We start from the raw sequence: 20456 nt of genomic DNA, 5'->3' as shown, positions 1-20456 counted from the left end.
ATGCAGACGAAAAACGGACAGCGACAAACGATAATGAGTTATAAGAGAGGGTCTCTCCTGCTTTCTGAAAGAGAGCCAGACGTCTGCCGTCTGCTGCTACATCGATCGTCGTCTGGCCAGCAGCAGCCTGCTTAAGAAAAGGCGTATGTATATAAAGGAATATACCCACGCTATAGCACAGAAGGCGGTCTTGCGACGGGGTACAGAGAGGATGGGGGGAGCAAACCACTCTTGTTATATTTTATATTGTCGTGTTTCTTTTACCCGCACGTGTGCACACAAGATGCCTTTCCTTGAGAAAGCGAAATGGACCCTCGTCTGGCCGGAATAGAGAGTGGAGATGGCATCACCTCGACGGAGGCCACCTATGCCCTCGGTGATTGACGAAGAGCAGGGCGTTGCCCCCGCAGGGGCGTCTGCGTCAGCAGGCGTTTGGTGAGTTGCGCCACCACGTACCCGAGCACATGAGGGTCGGACCCTCCCACGCTTAACCTTGCGTGGCTTAGCCGTGTCCGGGGAAAAGGGGATCCTGGGGGTTGAGCCGATGCCGGGAGTTGGACCGTTATGACCCCCCGGCGGAGGCAACACACTTCTTTGGCCTCCGCTTCACGTAGACGGCACCCCCGGACTGACCCACCAGGGGGAAATCGGTAGTTGCCTTTTCCTGGCTCTCTCTCCAATCTTCGTCTTTCCCTATCACTTTTAAACTTTCCTGTCTTCTCATCTTTTCCATTCACTTCGACTTTTCCTGGCGGCAAGGGTTAACCCGGTGTGGCTGTCCTACCTTGGGTATACCATATTGGGTTATAGTAACGGCATACTGCTGGCGCTGTGCAGGCTTGTTTACATGTTCTGCCACGTCCCCTTGTTGGGCTCCGTGGTGGGTGGCAGACGCCGTTGCAGAATAAACCACTTGTTTCCATGGGATCCTCAAACCCTTTTCCAACCGATCGTGCCTCGAAAAGGGTACGCACCGACGCAACCTCGCTATTCTGGCCCAAAAACAAAGAAACTTTCCCGAAATTTCACGTCCTTCACTGTGAGCAACCATCTACGAAAGCTAGAGCAATTTCCCCATTTCTTGTGGCCAAGTGCCTAAAAGAGACCATTGGAGCTGGGTATAAGGCAACAAAGATGGCAACCGGAGATTTGCTCCTCGAACTAAAAGACAAGGAACCTCGTAGCTTTTGGTAACACACCTCGTAGCTTTTGGTAACATCCCTGTTTCTGTAAGCGCACATCGAACAATGAACACAGTAAAAGGTGTAGTATCAGACGAAGACCTAATGACATTGAATGAAGAAGAACTCCTGGATGGATGGAAGGACCAAGGGGTAATCCATGTGCAGCGTATCAAAATGAGACGGAATGACAACGAAATCCCAACAAAGCATTTAATACTGACTTTCAGTTCAACTACTTTACCCGAGACTCTTGAAACCGGCTACGTAAAACTTCATGTTCGACCATACATTCCGAACCCGCGACGTTGCTTCAAATGTCAAAGATTTGGTCACGCATCCCAGAGCTGCCGAGGGCAGGTTATGTGCGTAAAGTGCGGCACGACCGGTCACTCTTCTGACGATTGCAATAATGACGAGGTATATTGTGCTAACTGCGATGGCAGTCACCCTGCATACTCCAGAGCTTGTCCAGCCTGGAAGAAAGAAAAGGAAATAATTACAGTAAAAGTTAAGGAGAATATAACATTCCGTGAAGCTCGACAACGGATCTCATAATTATTCTCACTGAAAACATCCTTCGCCGAAGTGGTGCAATGGGGGACGGCACCACAAGGGCTTCTGGCGGCAGCGCGGACCACGCCTAGCGTGCCGAGGTCAACGCCATCTGCCCCTACGGTGGGAGCAGCCAACGCTGCCCTGCCATCTCTCAAAGTCTCCACACCAGTGGAATCTACAAGCTGCGGCAGCAGCCAGGGCACCGCAGAGGCCACAGGGGTCCTTTCGACCTCTGGCCCGGTGGGGACAAAGACTTCGTCGCTCGAGATGAAGTCTACGCGACACACACATCGCTCTCTGGAGTGGGTGTCCAGTGCCTCGCAAGAGGCTATGGACACCAGTCCAAGCCAAACGGCGCAGGTAGCGTCGAAGGAGCGGCGAGGTTCTCTCGACTGCTCCAAAAAAGACAAAACACCAATTACAGGGCCTAACAAAGGCCCTGTAAAGTAAAGTCACTCTCCTCCCTTTTGATACACACAGCGCCTTTTATTTTCCTCCAACATGAACACAATAATGCAGTGGCATGTTAGATGACTAATCCACAACCTAGACGACATTCAAGAACTTATCAATAAATTTAATCCAAAGGTGCTGTGTGTTCAAGAAACGCACCTAAACTCCAGAAACACCAACTTCCTACGTCAGAATATTTTTTCCGAAGAGATCGCAAGGATTCTGCCGAATCATCTGGTGGTGTGGCCATCCTACTCGACAGAAGTGTAGCCTGTCAGCCACTTCCACTCAATACGGCATTTGGGGCGGTAGCCGTTCGTGCTGTACTTCTGGGTAAGCTCATAACCATTTGCTCACTCTACATACCCCCACACCATTCTTTACACAAGCATGAATTTCAGTCGTTTATAGATGAATTACCAGAACCCTACCTCGTTCTTGGCGATTTCAATGCACACAGCAGCTTGTGGGGTGACACACGTATCGATGCGCGAGGACGCCTAATCGAACAATTTCTTTTCTCCTCTGGTGCGTGTCTCCTGAATAAGAAGGAACCCACCTACTACAATCTCGCAAACAAAACTTTTGCTTCCATTGATCTCAGTGTAGTTTCCCCGTCTATATTTGCTGAACTTAAATGGGAAGTTATAAAAAGTCCTTACGGGAGTGACCACTTCCCGATACTGCTGAGATCACCACTACAAAACGACCCTCTACCACAGGCACTCCGCTGGACGTTGGATATGGCAGATTGGGGAGAAATTCAAAAGTCTTACAAGTGGTATCTCGTGGCCTGACATATCTTTGCAGGGAATTGATGCTGCGGTTGAGTATCTTGCATGTTTCATAATCAATGCCGCTACCGAATGTATACCAGAAATGAATGGTGCGACCTGCAAACGCCGTGTCCCGTGGTGGAACGAGGAATGTCGGAACGCTCGTAGGAAACAGAACAAAGCGTGGGGGTTGCTACGCGACTCCCCAACTGCGGAAAATCTTGTTAATTTTAAGAAAATTAAATCGGACGGCAGAAGAACGCGCCGACACGCCAGGAGAGAAAGTTGGAAAAAGTTTTTATCAGGCATAAACTCATATACAGCCGAAGGCAGAGTCTGGAAGAAAGTTAATAAGATAAAAGGGCTACAAACCTATTCACTCCCGTTGGTAAACACACAAGGCCACAGTCTGGAAGACCAAGCTAACTGCCTGGGAGCACATTTTGAACATGTGGCCAGCTCATCTCATTATTCCCAAATATTTAAAAGGCACAAGGCTACAATAGAAAAACAGAAACTAGAAAGAAAAGGTACGGGAAACGACGCATACAACGAGCCATTCTGCATTGCTGAGCTGTATGCATCACTTAGTTGTTGCAATAAGTCTGCGCCAGGCTCTGACCGTATAGCTTATCAAATGCTGAAACACCTTCCTCATGAAACAAAGAAAACTCTCCTCTCCCAATACAATGCTATATGGACCTCCGGCAAGATCCCCTCTGCCTGGAAAGAGGCCATTGTCGTTCCTATACTGAAGCAGGGCAAGGACCCATCGTCTGCTTCGAGTTACCACCCTATAGCACTAACAAGCTGCCTCTGCAAACTGTTCGAAAAAATGATTAACCGCCGACTAATACATTTTCTCGAATCAAACAAATTGCTTGACCCGTACCAATGCGGGTTTCGAGAAGGTCGATCCATTGCCGACCATTTGATACGTATTGAGACGCAAATTCGTGAAGCTTTAGTCCATAAACAGTTTTTTCTCTCTGTATTCCTTGATATAGAAGAAGCCTACGATACCACGTGGTGGTTTGGAATACTTAGAGACCTGTCGCACGTTTGTATACGTGGTAACATGTTTAATGTCATAGAAAGTTATTTATCTAATCGCAGTTTCCGTGTTCGTGTGGGAAATGCTGTATCAAGACCTTTTGTGCAGGAAACTGGAGTGCCACAGGGTGGGGTGCTCAGTTGCACTCTCTTTATCGTAAAAATGAGTTCTTTGCGTCTGTATATCCCAAGAAACATGCTTTATTCTGCGTACGTCGATGATGTACAGATAGGTTTCGCCTCGTGCAATCTCGCAGTCTGTGAGCGGCAGATTCAGCTTGCTCTGAACAAGGTGTCTAAGTGGGCAGACGAGACTGGATTTAGCCTTAACCCACAAAAGACCACCTGCGTCCTGTTCTCCAGAAAAAGGGGTCTGCACCCCGATCCTGACATTGAGTTGCAGGGACAACGCGTGCACGTAAAAACCGAACATAAATTTTTAGGTGTGATTCTAGATACGAAGCTTACGTTTGTGGCACACATACGGTATCTAAGAAACAAGTGTATGAAAACAATGAATATTCTAAAAGTGTTCTCACGCACCGCTTGGGGTAGTGACACACAGTGTCTTTTAAATTTGTACGAGAGCCTCATACTCACAAGATTAGATTACGCTGCCATAGTGTACCATTCCGCTACGCCAAGCGCCCTAAGGATGCTGTATTCTGTACACCATCTAGGCATCCGCCTAGCCACTGGTGCCTTCAGGACAAGTCCTGTGGCAAGCCTGTATGTAGAGGCGGACATGTGGTCGCTTGATATGCAACGTTCATCCTTAAGCCTCACCTATTTCCTGAAAGTAAATTCAAACCCGGAACACCCGTCCTTCTCAACCGTAAATGATATGACCAGTTCCACACTCTTTAATAACCGGCCGACAGCAAGAGAACCCTTTTCACTACGTGTAAGAAAAATTAGTGAAGAAATGGACATCCCACTACTTGAAAATACTCTGATGGCCCCAGCAAAGCCAGTGCCACCGTTGCATTGGCAACTCATAAAGTGCGATGCTTCGTTTGTAGAGGTCACAAAAGATGCTCCAGAGGCACATATCCGGATGCATTTTCTAGAAATCCAGTTCAAGTACTCGTCCTGCACTCAGTTTTACACCGACGCTTCCAAGTCATATGCAGGGGTATCTTATGCACTAGTCGGCCCATCGTTCTCCGAGTCCGATGTACTGCACCCGGAAACAATCATTTTTACGGCTGAGGCCTACGCACTTTTATCGGCTGTGAAGAGTATAGGCAAATCAAAACTCAAAAGATCATTAATATTTGCAGACTCCCTAAGCGTCGTAAAAGCCGTCATGACTCTAGATAGACACAAAAACCCTGTACTTTTTGAACTGTATTCTGCTCTGTGCAAGGCATACTTGTCTAACCAGCATATTATTATATGCTGGGTGCCTGGTCATAGAGGCATCGAGGGCAATGTTCTAGCTGATGAAATGGCCACATCAACACAATCGCGAGCGCTTAACCCTACCGCTTCACTCCCTGCCAGAGATCTCAAGCCCTACTTGTGAAAGAAACTTCGAAGCCACTGGCAGCGCTTGTGGGATACCGAAACGAACAATAAGCTACACTTAGTTAAGCCACAGCCCGCAGGGGCGTCTGCGTAAGCAGGCGTTTGGTGCGTTGCGACACCACGTACCCGAGCACATGAGGGTTGGACCCTCCCGCGTGTAGCCGTGCGCGGCTTAGCCGTGTCCGGGGAAAAGGGGATCCTGGGGGTTGAGCCGATGCCGGGTGTTTGGACCTCTACGGCCCCTCGGCGGAGGCAACACACCTCTTTGGCCTCTGCTTCACGTAGACGGCACCCCCGGACTGACCCACCCGGGGGAAACCGGTGGTCTCCTTTTCCTGTCCCCCTCTGCAACCTTTTGCTTTCCTATCTCCTTTCTTTTACTCTCCTATCATCTCTTCTTTTCCGTCACTTCCTAATTTTCACAGGCGGCTTGGGTTAACCTTGTGTATGTGCCCTCCCTTGGGTATAATATATTAGGTTATAGTGGCAATGTACGGTTGGCGCCTGCAGCCTTACGCGTTAAGTGCTGCAGCGTCCCCTAGTTGGGCTCCGTGGTGGGTGGCCGCCATTGCTGCCGAAATAAACCAAACCAGTATGGGAACGCCTGCATTTCCCCGTTTACTTGATCGTCACCCTCACAAGAGGGGACGCACCGAAGAACTATTAAGCTTATTCAGACCAAGAGAAATTTTCCCCCGTTACCAAGTAGTTCACAGTGAGAAGACCGAAAAACCAGCAAGAACCGTATCCCCTTTTCTAGTCGCAAAAGGCTTGACTGACGCCCTTGGCCCAGGTTACAAAGTCACCAAAATGGCGAGCGGGACCTCCTGCTTGAGATCCGTGATAAAGAGCAGCACAATAAACTCAACAAGCTTGTGGCATTTGGAGACATTCCTGTTACCGTTTCACCTCACCGTTCTATGAATACAGCACGCGGAGTAGTTTCTGATGCAGATCTCATTGACTTGTCTGAAACCGAACTATTGGAGGGCTGGAAAGAGCAAAATGTAACCAATGTACAGCGTACCATTATCCGACGAGACAATAAAGAAATTCCTACAAAACACCTGATCCTGACCTTTGCCACTTGCGATCTGCCACAAACAATAGAAACCGGATACACTAAGATAGCTGTCAGACCATACATACCTAATCCAAGACGATGTTTCCAATGTCAAAGATTTGGCCACGGCTCGCAGAGCTGTCGTGGTAGACTTACATGCGCGAAATGTGGAGTCCAAGGTCACGCCTCAGATAACTGCGAAGCGACACCACACTGTGTAAACTGTGATGGTGAACATCCAGCTTACTCCAGATCCTGTCCTAACTGGAAAAAAGAAAAAGAAATTATCACTCTCAAAGTGCGCGAGAACTTATCGTTCAGGGAAGCACGTAAAAGGTGCTCACCATTCCACACTACCACATATGCTGATGCGGCGCGTCAAGGGGCAGCGTCGCAGCGGCTACTGCCTACTGCCCAGCTCGCGCTCAGCGAGCTGTCGCTTGTGGCTCCTGCCCCCAGGGTGGAAGGAGCTAAGTCTACTCCACCCAACCAGCGAACAGGCCCGGTTACCCTAGGGTTGCCGGCACCACAACAGTCCTCGGTGGCAGCCTGGGCTTCGCGTAGCGAACCCGCAGGCCCGCCAGCAGCTCCCACGGTGGGTGCAGTCAAGGCTGCCTCACCCTCACCGGCCCCTGCTGGTGCTGGCAACAGCCGGCGCAGCTCAGGCCCAAAGGCAGCCCCATCGACATCCGGGCTGGTGGGCGCAAATGTCTCGTCCTTCGCGGCGAGACTTTCTCGTGAAACTTCTCGCTCGCAAGAGCGCGTGTCCGGCGCCTCACAAGAGGCAATGGACACCACACCCACCCCGACGGCGCACCAAGCGCCTAAGGAGCGGCGAGGTTCCCTCGACCGCTTCAGAAAAGACAAATCCCGCGTTACAGGGCCTGGAAAGGGCTCTGTAATCTAATGCAACACTTCCTTTTTGTTTTTAGTACACACAGCACCCATTTACTTTCAGTATGGCCACACAAATTATACAATGGAACATCAGAGGCCTTCTTAGGAACCTCGATGATGTGCAAGAACTTCTCCACAAACACAATCCAAAAGTGCTGTGTGTACAGGAAACTCATTTAAAATCGACACATACAAACTTTCTTCGACAGTATGTTACGTTCCGTAAAGATCGCGATGATGGTCTCGCATCATCAGGCGGTGTTGCCATTATGACTCACAAAAGCATAGCATGTCAACGTTTGCAGCTGCAAACACCCCTTGAAGCAGTGGCAGTTCGACTGGTTCTCCTTAACAAACTCATCACCATTTGCTCGCTATACATACCCCCACATTACCGCTTACACAAACACGAATTTCAGTCCTTGATAGACGAATTGCCCGAGCCCTATCTTGTTCTTGGCGATCTCAATGCACACAACAGTCTGTGGGGCGACGCTCGCATCGATGCGCGAGGCCGTCTAATTCAAGATTTTCTTTTCTCATCCGGTGCTTGTCTGCTTAACAAAAAAGAACCGACATATTATTGTCTTGCAAACAAAACCTTTTCCTCTATAGACCTCAGCATAGCTTCTCCATCCATATTACCTGAACTTGAATGGGAAGTTATAAAAAACCCTTACGGGAGCGACCATTTCCCAATACTGCTGAGAGGGCCAAGACAATACGAATCTCCACCACATGCTCCCCGGTGGAAGGTCAATGCAGCGGACTGGGAAAAATTCCAAACACTTACCAGTAAGCTCTCGTGGGCTGACATTTCATCGCTCGGAATTGACGGTGCCATCGAGTATTTTACAAATTTCATAATAGATGCAGCTTCTAAGTGTATTCCCCAAACAAGTGGTCTTTCTAGCAAACGCCGTGTTCCGTGGTGGAATGAACAATGCCGGAACGCACGTAGGCAGCAGAACAGAGCATGGAGGCAGCTTCGCAATTATCCTACTGCTGAAAACCTTGTCAGTTTCAAGAAAATCAAGTCCCAAGGTAGGAGAACACGCAGACAAGCCAGGAGAGACAGCTGGCAAACATTTTTATCAAGTATCAACTCGTACACGGATGAGGCCAAGGTTTGGAACAGGGTGAATAGAGTAAGAGGACGACAAACACATCCGCCTCCCCTGGTAGACAGACAGGGAGACAGCCTGGAGGACCAAGCGAACCATCTGGGTGCACATTTTGAACATGTTTCCAGTTCATCACACTACTCTCCAGCGTTTAAAAGATACAAATCAGCAATAGAAAAACAAAAACTGGACCGAAAGAGCACCGGAAACGAACCATATAACCTACCTTTCTCCCTAGCAGAGCTGCATGCATCACTCACCTGTTGCAACCAATCTGCCCCAGGCCCTGACCGTATACTATATGACATGTTGAAAAACCTACCCTCTGAAACGAAGGAAACCCTTCTCTGTCTCTATAACTCTATATGGACCTCCGGCGAGATCCCCTCTGCCTGGAAAGAGGCCATAGTGATCCCTATCCTGAAGCAGGGCAAGGATCCATCGTCCGTATCGAGTTACCGGCCCATAGCTCTAACAAGCTGCCTCTGCAAAGCTTTTGAGAAAATGATAAACCGTCGTCTGATACATTTCCTAGAATCAAACAAGCTGCTTGACCCATACCAGTGCGGTTTTCGCGAGGGTCGATCCACCATTGACCATTTGATACGTATTGAGGCACAGATACGTGAAGCTTTTGTTCACAAACAATTCTTCCTTTCTGTTTTCCTCGATATGGAAAAAGCATACGACACCACATGGCGGTTCGGAATACTGAGAGACCTCTCCCACTTTGGTATACGTGGTAATATGCTAAATGTGATTGAAAGTTATCTGCTGAATCGCACATTCCGTGTTCGAGTTGGCAATGCTTTATCACGACCTTTTGTGCAGGAAACCGGAGTGCCGCAGGGTGGGGTGCTCAGTTGCACTCTCTTTATTATAAAAATGAATTCCTTGCGTCTATGCATCCCACGCAACATGTTCTATTCAACGTACGTCGATGATGTACAGATTGGATTTAAATCGTGCAACCTTGCCATCTGTGAGCGGCAGGTTCAGCTTGGTCTGAACAAGGTGGCTAAATGGGCAGACGAGAATGGGTTCTGCCTAAATCCACAAAAGAGCACCTGCGTCCTTTTTTCTCGAAAGAGAGGACTGTACCCCGACCCCGACATTCACCTGCAAGGACAGAGTCTCCCTGTAAAAACGGAAAATAAATTCTTAGGCATAATTCTTGACACAAAGCTGACATTCATACCACACCTAAAATATCTAAAAAACAAGTGCATGAAAACAATGAATATTTTAAAAGTGTTGTCACACACTACATGGGGTAGCGATAACAAATGTCTCTTAAACGTGTATAAAAGCCTCATACGAACACGCCTAGACTACGGGGCCATAATTTATCAGTCAGCCACCCCAACCGCGTTGAAGATGCTGGACCCCATCCACCATCTAGGTATTCGCTTGTCTACAGGTGCCTTTAGGACAAGCCCTGTAGAAAGCCTTTACGTGGAATCCAATGAGTGGTCCCTCCACTTGCAGAGGACCTACACAGCTTTCATATATTTCCTTAGAGTGAACGCAAACAGTGAACATCCTTCATATTCCACCGTAAATGATTTGTCCAGCTCCCACCTCTTTCATAACCGCCCTGCAGTAAGAGAGCCCTTCTCGTTGCGTGTGAGAAGTCTGGCTGAGGAAATGGATGTCCCACTTTTTGAACATCGTCTAATGACACCCACTATACAGGTCGCACCGTGGCAGTGGCAGATTGTAGAGTGTGATTTGTCCTTTTTACATGTTACGAAGCACGCCCCCGTTGCACACATTCGAATGCACTTCCTTGAACTGCAGCATAAATACTCCTGTCCGGAATTTTACACCGATGCATCAAAGTCTCATGCTGGCGTCTCTTATGCAGCGGTTGGCCCATCATTTTCAGATGCCGACGCCCTGCACCCACAAACGAGCATTTTTACAGCAGAGGCTTATGCAATACTGTCGGCTCTTAAACATATCAAGGACTCGAAAATACCCAAAGCAATCATCTACACAGACTCGCTGAGCGTAGTAAAAGCTTTAAAATCTCTTAAAAGGCACAAAAATCCCATAATAGTATCGCTTTATTCATTCATATGTAGTATTTATGCATCTGGGCAGCATGTTGTGGTGTGCTGGGTGCCAGGACACCGAGACATCGAGGGAAATGTACTGGCAGACCAGCTTGCCACATCCGTCGAGGCAAAAGCTGGCAACACATCTATGCCCGTCCCTGTTCATGATATGAAGCCATATCTACGCAAGAGACTTCGAGTCCATTGGCAGCGTTTGTGGGACGGCCAGACTCATAACAAGCTCCATTTAATTAAGCCCCATTTAGGAAACTGGCCATCGACCACGAAATCTAGAAGAAATGATGTCCTATTCTGTAGGCTCAGAATAGGACACACTTACAGCACGCATAATTACCTGCTGTCTGGAGGCGAACCCCCAACCTGTACTAGATGCGGGGAAGCACTTACTGTACTTCACATCCTAGTACAGTGTCCATTAATAGAACCTGAAAGAAAGAAACACTTTGTTCAAGCCTATAGAGAGAACATACCCCTTCACCCAGCGATGTTTTTAGCTAATGACCCGGTATTTCAGCACGACTCAGTTTTAGCCTTTTTAAACGACATCGACATTTTGCAAGTTCTTCGCCCGAGAGATTCGTAGCAGGGTCCTCTTTCAGAGGACGCTGCTGCGACAGCATTTTGAAATGCACTCTCCTCCAGGCTCTTGCTTCTAAGGGTCTCTGTGAGGCAGTAGTGCCTTGTATCGCTCACAGATTTTTTTATACCATATTCATTGCGCCCTATCACATCATTGTCATGATCTTATTAATTTTGTATTTTACGCACCTTTAGTGCGCAGAATTTTAGGCCCCTTTACAGCCACCCTACACCTACCCACTGTCATTGATCATACCATTGCTCACTCGGTACACCACGTCTTGGCGCTCTTTGGCCATAGCTGGCCCTTGCGCCAGAAAACAACATATATCATCATCATTAGTTAAGCCACAGATAGGTCCCTGGCATCCCGTTACGAAAGTACGAAGAACTAATGTCCTATTCTCTCGTCTGAGAATAGGACATACATACGGCACCCACAATTTTCTCTTAACGGGAAATGACCCGCCAACCTGTGGTAGATGTGGAGAGAGGCTTACCGTGCTCCACGTCCTTGTGGAGTGCAGGGAAGCCGAAAGAGAGAGAAAAAGGCACTTTCCTCTAGCGTACCGGTACCGTCTCCCTCTCCATCCCGCTATGTTTCTTGGCGACAAACCTCTCTTTGACAATAAGGCTGTCCTGGATTTTCTGAGCGATGTAGTATTGCATGTTATTTGCTCAAAAGTTTCGTAGCGCATCCTCTCTCCAGAGGATGTCGCCGCGATAGTAGTTTTGCATAGCACGCGCCTCCAGGCCCTTGCGTTTCAAAGGGTCTGTCAAGGCAGTAGTGCTTTTTCAAAGTTTCATCTGTGATATATTTTCGTTTATCTTAATTATCTAAATAATTTGTTCTTTCGTGTTCATAGTGCACCTCATTAGCCATAGCCATAATTTTACTACATATATATTTTACGCATTTTACAGCGATTGTTTTTAGGCCCTTTTACAGCCACGATACGTCTACCTTTCGCAATTCATTGCTCCATTGTCAACTCATGAACACTGGCCTTGCGCTCTTTGGCCATACCTGGCCCTTGCGCCATTAAACACCATACATCATCAGCAGGGCGTTGCTCCTGTTGTGTTTACATCTTGGAGGTGGGGTGGAGTTTCGACGACGAGAGGGGACGGACCGTGTGCGTGGTGGTGTGCGAGAGAGATAAGAGACGCTCTTGAGAGACCAGACAAAGTGGACTTTGCGTCCTATACGCTGCGATGTTTTCCTTTGTTCTACTGTACTGCCTAATCAGAATATAAATTTTCATGACTTTTCCCTTTAAAGCGAGTTCTGTGTAATCAATATTTCACATGGTGCCGAAATCCGGGAAACGAGCATCACATCCGACAGCGCACTTCAATCTTTCCACCCCTTAGACTCTACAAACTTCGAAATCTGCCAGTCCTTTCGTGGATAAGCGCATGGATAAGCGCATGATAAGCTGCAGGCCAAAAGGCGCGTTCGTCGCAGGCCACAACTCTCGCATCATTAACGAGGCCGAGCCTGTCCTGCCAGAGGGAAAATCAAGCCAAGTTACGACCCTTATACACCTGACGGGAAACAAGTAACGAGGAGCTGCGTAAGATCAACTAGAAGCTGGAACCACTTATGCCTGAAGCGGAATTTGAGGCACAGTACGGCGAGGCAGTGAGACACGACGAACGATGAGGAGACAACCATGATTGGTCGTCTACAAGCAAGCCTGACCTCCCTGCAAGTTGACAACAGACCGGCAGGAACTGTGCCCCAATCAAGTTACCGTCAAAGGGAAGACACAGTTCTCCGAGGTGACAGCATGAAGTCGCCCAAGCTTCGCTTGAAGACCTTCGGCGGTGTGTTGGCCAACTGGATGCCCTTTTGGGACCAATTCCAAAAGGCCATCCGCAAGAACTCATTGCTCATTGCTCATAGCTCATGCTGCATGGACCAGCCCTAGTAGCGATAAAAGGCCTGCATGCTACTGAGACTTGCTATAAAGGCGCACTAGAAATACTGCACAGATACTTCGGCAACAGATCGCAAGTCGAACAAGATAATCTCGCCAAGCTCCGAGCATTATCAGCCGTTACTTCAGCGAGTGACCTGCGTGGACTTCGAAAACTGTATGACCGCATTCAGGGACATATACCCGGGCTGCGCAGTTTGGGTGTCAACGCTGCTACTTACTCGACTATGATGTGCGACATCATATTAGCGGCGCTGCCACACGACGTCGTAGTCGACTATAACAGACAAGTTTGCCGTTCCAAAGGAACTGCACCTCGAGGGAACTACGAAGGCGACGGTGAAATAGAGACGACTGAACAGGCAGACACCACAGGAGTGGATGACAAGTTGACGAATGTTCTGTAGTTCCGCCTAACCGAGGTAGAACGCCGAGAAAGAAGTGCTACTTCCGATCGTGTGCCGAAAAAGGCTCCGCCAGTTCAAGACAAGCAAGAGAGACGCCCAAGGATGCCGACCGCCGCGGTTCTCCACCTAAAACGGCGACAAAGGCGACGACCAAGTGTTGTTTCTGTAGATCCTTAGAGCACAGTCCTGCTCTTCTTTGCCCTGCTCTTCTCGACATTCAAGAAAAAAGGAGGAGGTTAATGGCTGACATGCGATGTTTACGCTGCACTGTACGGGGTCACCGCGTACAAGACTGCCACAAAAGTGTGAGCTACACCACTTGTGTGCAACGGGAGACTTGCAGGAGCTGCGAAACAACAACCTTCATCCGTTGCTACAACCAACGTTTATGCCTCTACCATATATTCCGATAATTCAGATGTTCTATTGCAGACCTTTCGAGCATGTGTAATTGGTGAAAACATAGGGGGTTATGTAAGGGGAGTCGTACATGGAGGCAGTCAAAGAATGTACCTCAGAGGAGATGTCTCAAAGAGGCTCCAACTACGTGAGTCTGGATTCACCAACTTCGATCTGAGTACATTTGGCCAACATCAAAGCCACGAACAAAGATGTCGCATTGTGGAAGTTTGACTGAAGGCACAATACAATGGCCAAGAATTCATTATTCAGGCAGTTGGGGTGCCATTCATTCGCAAGGATATTCTGCATACACCGGTGGATCATCATTTTATTCATACAATAGCAGCTGTGAATGGACCCATAGCTGACAAGCCGCTGCTTCCTAGCAGGCCGACAATTCCAGGTGCGAGCCTTTTAATTGGATCACATGCCGTGGAAATTTCTTAAGCATGAGGTTGAGCATTGCAGGGATTCTACGAGTTTGATGGCTATCAACACTGCATTTGGGTGGAACTTCCAAGGCCCGGTAAGCGCGACGAGTTCAATCTTTGTTGCAGTTAACACTTGCGTTTTAAGGATAGAGGCATGCATGCCAGACCTCTTGACTTCCTTCTGAAAAACTTTTGGGAACTGGACGATCTAGGCATAAAAGAAGAAGAAGCTCGAAGGTGCATGACCAAACAGTGCAGGTTCAAGTTGAGCGTACTATTATTGCCTTCTCTAAAGGCCGAAATCAAGTAGCTCTGCATCTGAAAGGCTCTGTTGGTTAACTTCACAACAAGAGAGATTTAGCAGAGAGACGGCTTCAGAGCTTGACTGGACGCCTTAGACGCGGCGGAAAATCGCTTAGGAAATATGACTCCGTTATGCGAGAGTACCTGCAGAAAGGTCACGCTGAGCGTGTATCTCTTCAGAAGTCAGATGAGGCTGTTCATGTTTACCACATGCCTCATCAAAGAGTAATACACGAACAATTCATGACCCTAAATCAGCGAGTTGTTTTTACTGCTCAGCGCACATGCCAGGAAAGCTTTCATTTAACGACCAGCTGGAAAAAGGGCCCCAACTTATAGCAGATTTAGCTCGAATATTTATTTGCTATCGACTGCACGTTGTGACGCTCACCGCTGACATAGAGAAGACATTTTTGCAAATTTCTGTACAACCAAAAGACAGAAACGCACTCAGGTTCCTATGGTATGAAAAAACACCGACAGACCCTCCGCCCTTCCGAAGGTGGAAGAATGGCGAATGACAAGAGTACCCTTTGGTACATCTGCCAGCCCATATCTACTGAATGCAACAATACTTCACCACCTGAAGAAGCAAGAACATGACCGCAAAGGTGTTGCTGACATCTTGAAAGAATCTAAGTTGACGATATAATTACCGGAGTGGGCTCAGTGAGCCAGGCTGCAGAAATATATAGAGTTGCAAAGGCAATCATGGCATATGCAGGCATGAATTTGCATAAATGGGCCACAAATTCTGCAAAACTACAAGGTTTATTTGAGGACGATAACATTTTAGAATGTCCCGACACCATACATAAGGTTCCGGGCCTGCGCTGGAGACCAGAAAATGATCTCCTTTACATTCCCACAGGAAGCGTTTTGAGCGCGGTCAGATGCAATATAAGCACCAAGCGGACGGTACTGCAAGCATCTGCCAGGATTTTTGACCCTCTAAGAATCGTCAGTCCGTTCATCATCCGAGTAAAAATATTGTTTCGGCGTTTGTGGGAAACAGCCGTTGACTGGGATTCAGCATTGCCGGATCACTTGGAGAAAACGTGGTGCGATAAACTGCTTGACCCTCAGCGACTTACTTTCAAGCAATGCGTCACAACACGGGGTGAGATTGGTCGATTTGAAATGCACGTGTTTTGTGACGCAAGTCCAGAAGAGCATGGAGCATGCGCCTACCTGCGAATGGAGGACTGGAATTACAGCTTTAATGCCGAGCTAATTTGTGCCAAATCAAGAGTAGCGCCGTTAAAGCGTCTTTAGTTGACTAGGCTAGAGCTGAGGGCCGCTCTCATAGGAGTACGTCTGCCAAGCCACGTTTGTCAGCAAGTGGGCTTGTCCGCAACAGTGCTTTTTAGGACCGACTCCACTATTGCACTGGACTGGATTCAGAGCTACGCTACCAAATGGAAGGCATTCGTGCAAAATAGAGTTAGCGAAATTCACAGCTTGAGTGCCCCTCAACAGTGCATTGCATTGCCCTGGAGAGAGAGAGAGAAAAAAAACAATTTAATGACAGGCAGGGAGGTTAACCAGGACTGAGCCCGGTTGGCTACCCTACACTGGGGGAAGAGAAAAGGGGACAGAGAGATTAAGAGAATTACCCTGGGTTATTGCTCTGGAAATGCAAATCCTGAAGATTACCTCACGCGAGGCATGCCAGTTCAGAAACTGTCAGCAAGCACACTATGGTGGCGTGGTCCTCCTTGGCCGTTCAAAGACCGCAAACAATGGCCATTTGCGATACTGCGCCAACAACTCAAGTTGAACAGGAGAAAAGGAAAGAGCAAATGGTGCTGCAAGTGTCTTCGGTTTCTAAGACATAGACATAATCAGAGACATAATGAAGTATAGCCGGTTGTTGAGGCTTCTTCGAGTCACTGCTTGGGTTTTCGATTCATTAGAAAGATGAAAGGTGAATTTTTGATGGTGGTCTTAGCGCCGAAGAGCTCAATCAAGCAAAGATTTATTGGACTAAGACTGTCCAAGAGGACGCTTACGGATCTGAAAGGCTAATTCTTATTGAAAACAGAGCCTTATGTCAACAGTCAGACATCTACACTTTGAGTACCTTCATTGACAATGATGGACTTCTACGTGTAGGTGAACGATTACAGCAAACAAGAGAGGAAGAAAGAGTGAAGCATCCCATGCTATTACCTCCAGCGCACGCATTCACTGAACTCGTTGTGAGAGAATGTCACCTGAATGTAATGCAATGAGGTGCTCAGGACATTATGACAGAAATAGGAGAGAAGTCGTGAAAGAAGTCATTCGAACATTTAATGGTTGTATACGAGAGAGAATACGAGCAGCTAATGCACTGACAGCACCGCTTCCCACAGACAGAACCTCGCCAGGTTGAAGTTGCTGGGATTGACTTTTCAGGTCCACTTTTCACCAAGGGAAAACGCAATGGAGAAAAAGCATACATAATGTTATTCACCTTCGCCGCCACTGGTGCTATTCATTTGGAGCTCGTATCGGACCTCTCCGCAGAAAAATTCCAATTGGCCTTAAGACGTTTCATAGCGCGTCGTGGATTACTATGAATTATCTACACGGACAACGCTTTAACATTTAAGAAAACTTCAAAAGACCTTTTGCAGTTATTCAACTCAATAAAGAAAGGACAATTTACAAGTTACTGCGCGGAGCATCAGATACATTGGAAGTACATTGTTGAGAAAGCAGCGTGGTGGGGGAGGCTTTTGGGAGCGTTTGGTGAAAAGCGTAAAAGTATGTCTTAGGCGTGTACTAGGAAACGCACATCTGAGCTTTGAGGAACTGATGACAACGCTCAGCGAAGTTGAGGCCGTTATTAATTCACGTCCCCTGACCTTCCTGCATTTGTCACCAGATGAAGGGACTGCCTTGACACCGTCGACTTTCTCACCGGCAAACAATTGCTAGAGCTTCCTCACGGTCATCCGACCGTTCCAACTACAACTTCGGCCAAGGAAATGGTGCGAAGGTTGAAACATTGTACAAGAATATTAGACCATTTCTGGCGTCGGTGGAGAAACGAATATTTATTGCAGCTACGATCGGCGCACAACTCCGCCAGCAAAGAGAACAACTTGCTCAAGAAAGGCGACCTTGTCTTAATTCATGACGAAAGACTACCTCGGCTCCTCTGGAAAAGAGCTGTTATTTACGAGGTACTCCGCAGTCGAGATAGTGAAGTCCGAGCATGCACAGTGCGGCTGCTAAGCGGTAAACTGCTTCGCCGGCCCTTGCAACTGTTATATCCAGTTGAACTCGGCAACTGAGGGGAAAAATGAGCTCGTTCTTTTTTGGGGGGCAGTGTGTTCTATTTTGTATTGTATTTGTTTTAACCGCACGTGCGCACTCCAGACGCCTTTCCTAGAGAAAGCGAAATGGACCCCTCGTCTGGCCGGAATAGAGAGTGGAGACGGCACCACCTCGACGCAGGCAACCTATGACTTCTGTGAGTGACGAAGAGCAGGGCGTCGCTCCTGTTGTGTTTACATCTTGGAGGCGGGTAGGAGTTTCGACAACGAGAGGGGACGGTCCGTGTGCGGGTGTGTGTGCTTGTGTGTGTTAGAGAGAGAGAAAAGAGACGCTCTTGAGAGACCGGACAGAGCGGAAGTTGCGTCCTGCGCTGCGATGTTTCCCTTTCTTCTACGTTACTACATAACCAGAATATAAGTTTTCTTTAATTTTTCCTTTAAACCGAGTTCTGTGTTATCCATCTTTCACAACTCATTTCTGACTTTCGGTTCGCCAGTGCCTTCATTGCGAAAGTCGCGAGCGCTCAAGGGGGAAGAAAAAAAACGAAAAAAAGTATAGAGCAGAAAATTGCAAGCGTTATCGTCCGCCTGCGTCGCGTATTTATGTAGACGTTAAAAACGCAGACGTCGAGTTTGAATCTATCCGGCCGGGGGTCCTTAATCCGGCGACTTATATGTACGCAGTACGAAAAGGCTTATATAGAAACGAGGTGAAGCGCTAACCGCGCGTGGTCCGAGTATATATGAAGAAAAATACAAGCACCGCAAATCCGGTAGGCCGAAAGTTTCCGGGGAAGCGCTGTTTATTCATGGCTTGTGCAGTATACGCGACAACAAGAATTCCGAGTCGCGCACCTGCATGCTTCCTGAGTTCTGAAGACGCTAGGCAGGGGGCCGCTAAGCTAAGCAAGCAAAATGTGGTTCAGGTACGCGATGCGAGGATCAATATTTAATTGGATTCATTTGCGGGATACGCGCCGAAATTGGAGAATAGTTTGCGCATGCGCGTACAGCCGGGTTTGAAGATTTATGGGCAAAAGAGACTGCGCGTATATCTGGAAGGTCGTCTTCTGGTATGTCTTGTGCTACGTTTTGCTGATGCCGTTCGTTAAGCGTACGCCACGAACGACACCGAGGAAAAGTTTTTGTTGCACTTTTTTGTGTTTGTGTCATGATTGTGCGTATATACTTATTACATAAACGCATGGAACATCGTGATATTTGGCATTGCACGTGAGGCACCTGCTTAGCAGACGATAAAATTGCTATACTGTATAGTGCGCTCAGCTATTGTCTGCTCAACTATTGTCTGCCTTGTACGAATAGCAGACGACAGTTGTTCAAAGGCCGCCGTCAAGGCAATCTCTTATACTCGGTGTAAGTTTGCATGTTGATCGAGCTTATAGGATAGCTTGGAGAAGGTGCAGTTGGTGTCGGATCACACTGGTGTGGTGTGTGTCACGTCTGTAGAAAGCGTGGTGCAGTCTGGCGAAAACGTGTTCACTGCACCGCGGCATGACAATGAGGTGAATTTCCTCGATCCTGAATAAATGGTCATCTGCATCGCTATATACAGGGGCAAAAAATTGTGTTTGTTTGCAGCGTCTCGAGCCATATTCCTCCGCACCCCGCTATATCTATCATAGAAAATACAAGACAGCGATTTCGCCTTGCGCTTGACGTGGTGCGTTTGTGTGTTTTTACGTCGAAACCTTGACCACACACCTTAGGGGCTGCATTTGTAGGGCAACAATGACTGCTGCTTCCTTGAGCCTGTGTGCTAGATGTGTCGCATTCGGAGATACCTTGACCGTGCGCTCAAATCGCGATGGCGCCGAAAGTAATCTGTATCGAATATGCAGCCTCTCTGCTCCTGTTAGTCGATTGCCTCGCTCGGTTTTTCCATGTCCGTTTGCGTAAACATATTTGCGTGAATATTATGACGCCTGCCTTGCTTCGCTCTCTGGCGGTGGCTGTATTTTTTTCCGCCGCGGATCGTCGCTGTTGTCGATTTCTCGAGTGGCGCGAGACGCGGCCTGCTGTATTCGGAAACGCGTGAATGTTGTCACGGATTCCGTATAAATAGCGTAAATAGTCTCATCTAATCAGAGTGCGCGCGCGCGACGCGAACGCTATCGCACATTCGCGATGGTAAGCGAGCGATTACCCAACATGTGATACGCGGCGTACAGACCTTGTGTCTCCGCTATCGTAAAGCGCTTTGAGTGTTGTTTTTCTTAGTACATGTTTTTATCCTATTCGTGACTCACTTCTGAAAGCACTCTCGGATTCTTCACCGTCGCTGCAACGAGATGTGTTACCCCCGCCTACAGTATTCTTTAGTGTTGTACCAAGGGCCGCTATTTTGTAGCGATGCCTTTAAAGTAATAATGCCTTTTCGCGCTTATC

At 47.9% G+C, this 20456-nt stretch overlaps 1 pseudogene; it reads right to left on the bottom strand.

Annotated features, from left to right (window-relative positions):
* LOC119445077 (uncharacterized oxidoreductase ZK1290.5-like) overlaps positions 1-20456 on the bottom strand; it is a 34663-nt pseudogene that overhangs the window by 664 nt on the left and 13543 nt on the right.

This window comes from Dermacentor silvarum, chromosome 1, assembly GCF_013339745.2.
Source record: "Dermacentor silvarum isolate Dsil-2018 chromosome 1, BIME_Dsil_1.4, whole genome shotgun sequence".
NCBI classification, from domain to species: Eukaryota; Metazoa; Arthropoda; class Arachnida; order Ixodida; family Ixodidae; genus Dermacentor; species Dermacentor silvarum.
The sequence above is the reverse complement of the archived record's forward strand: the minus strand, read 5'-3'. Positions and strand labels throughout refer to the sequence as shown.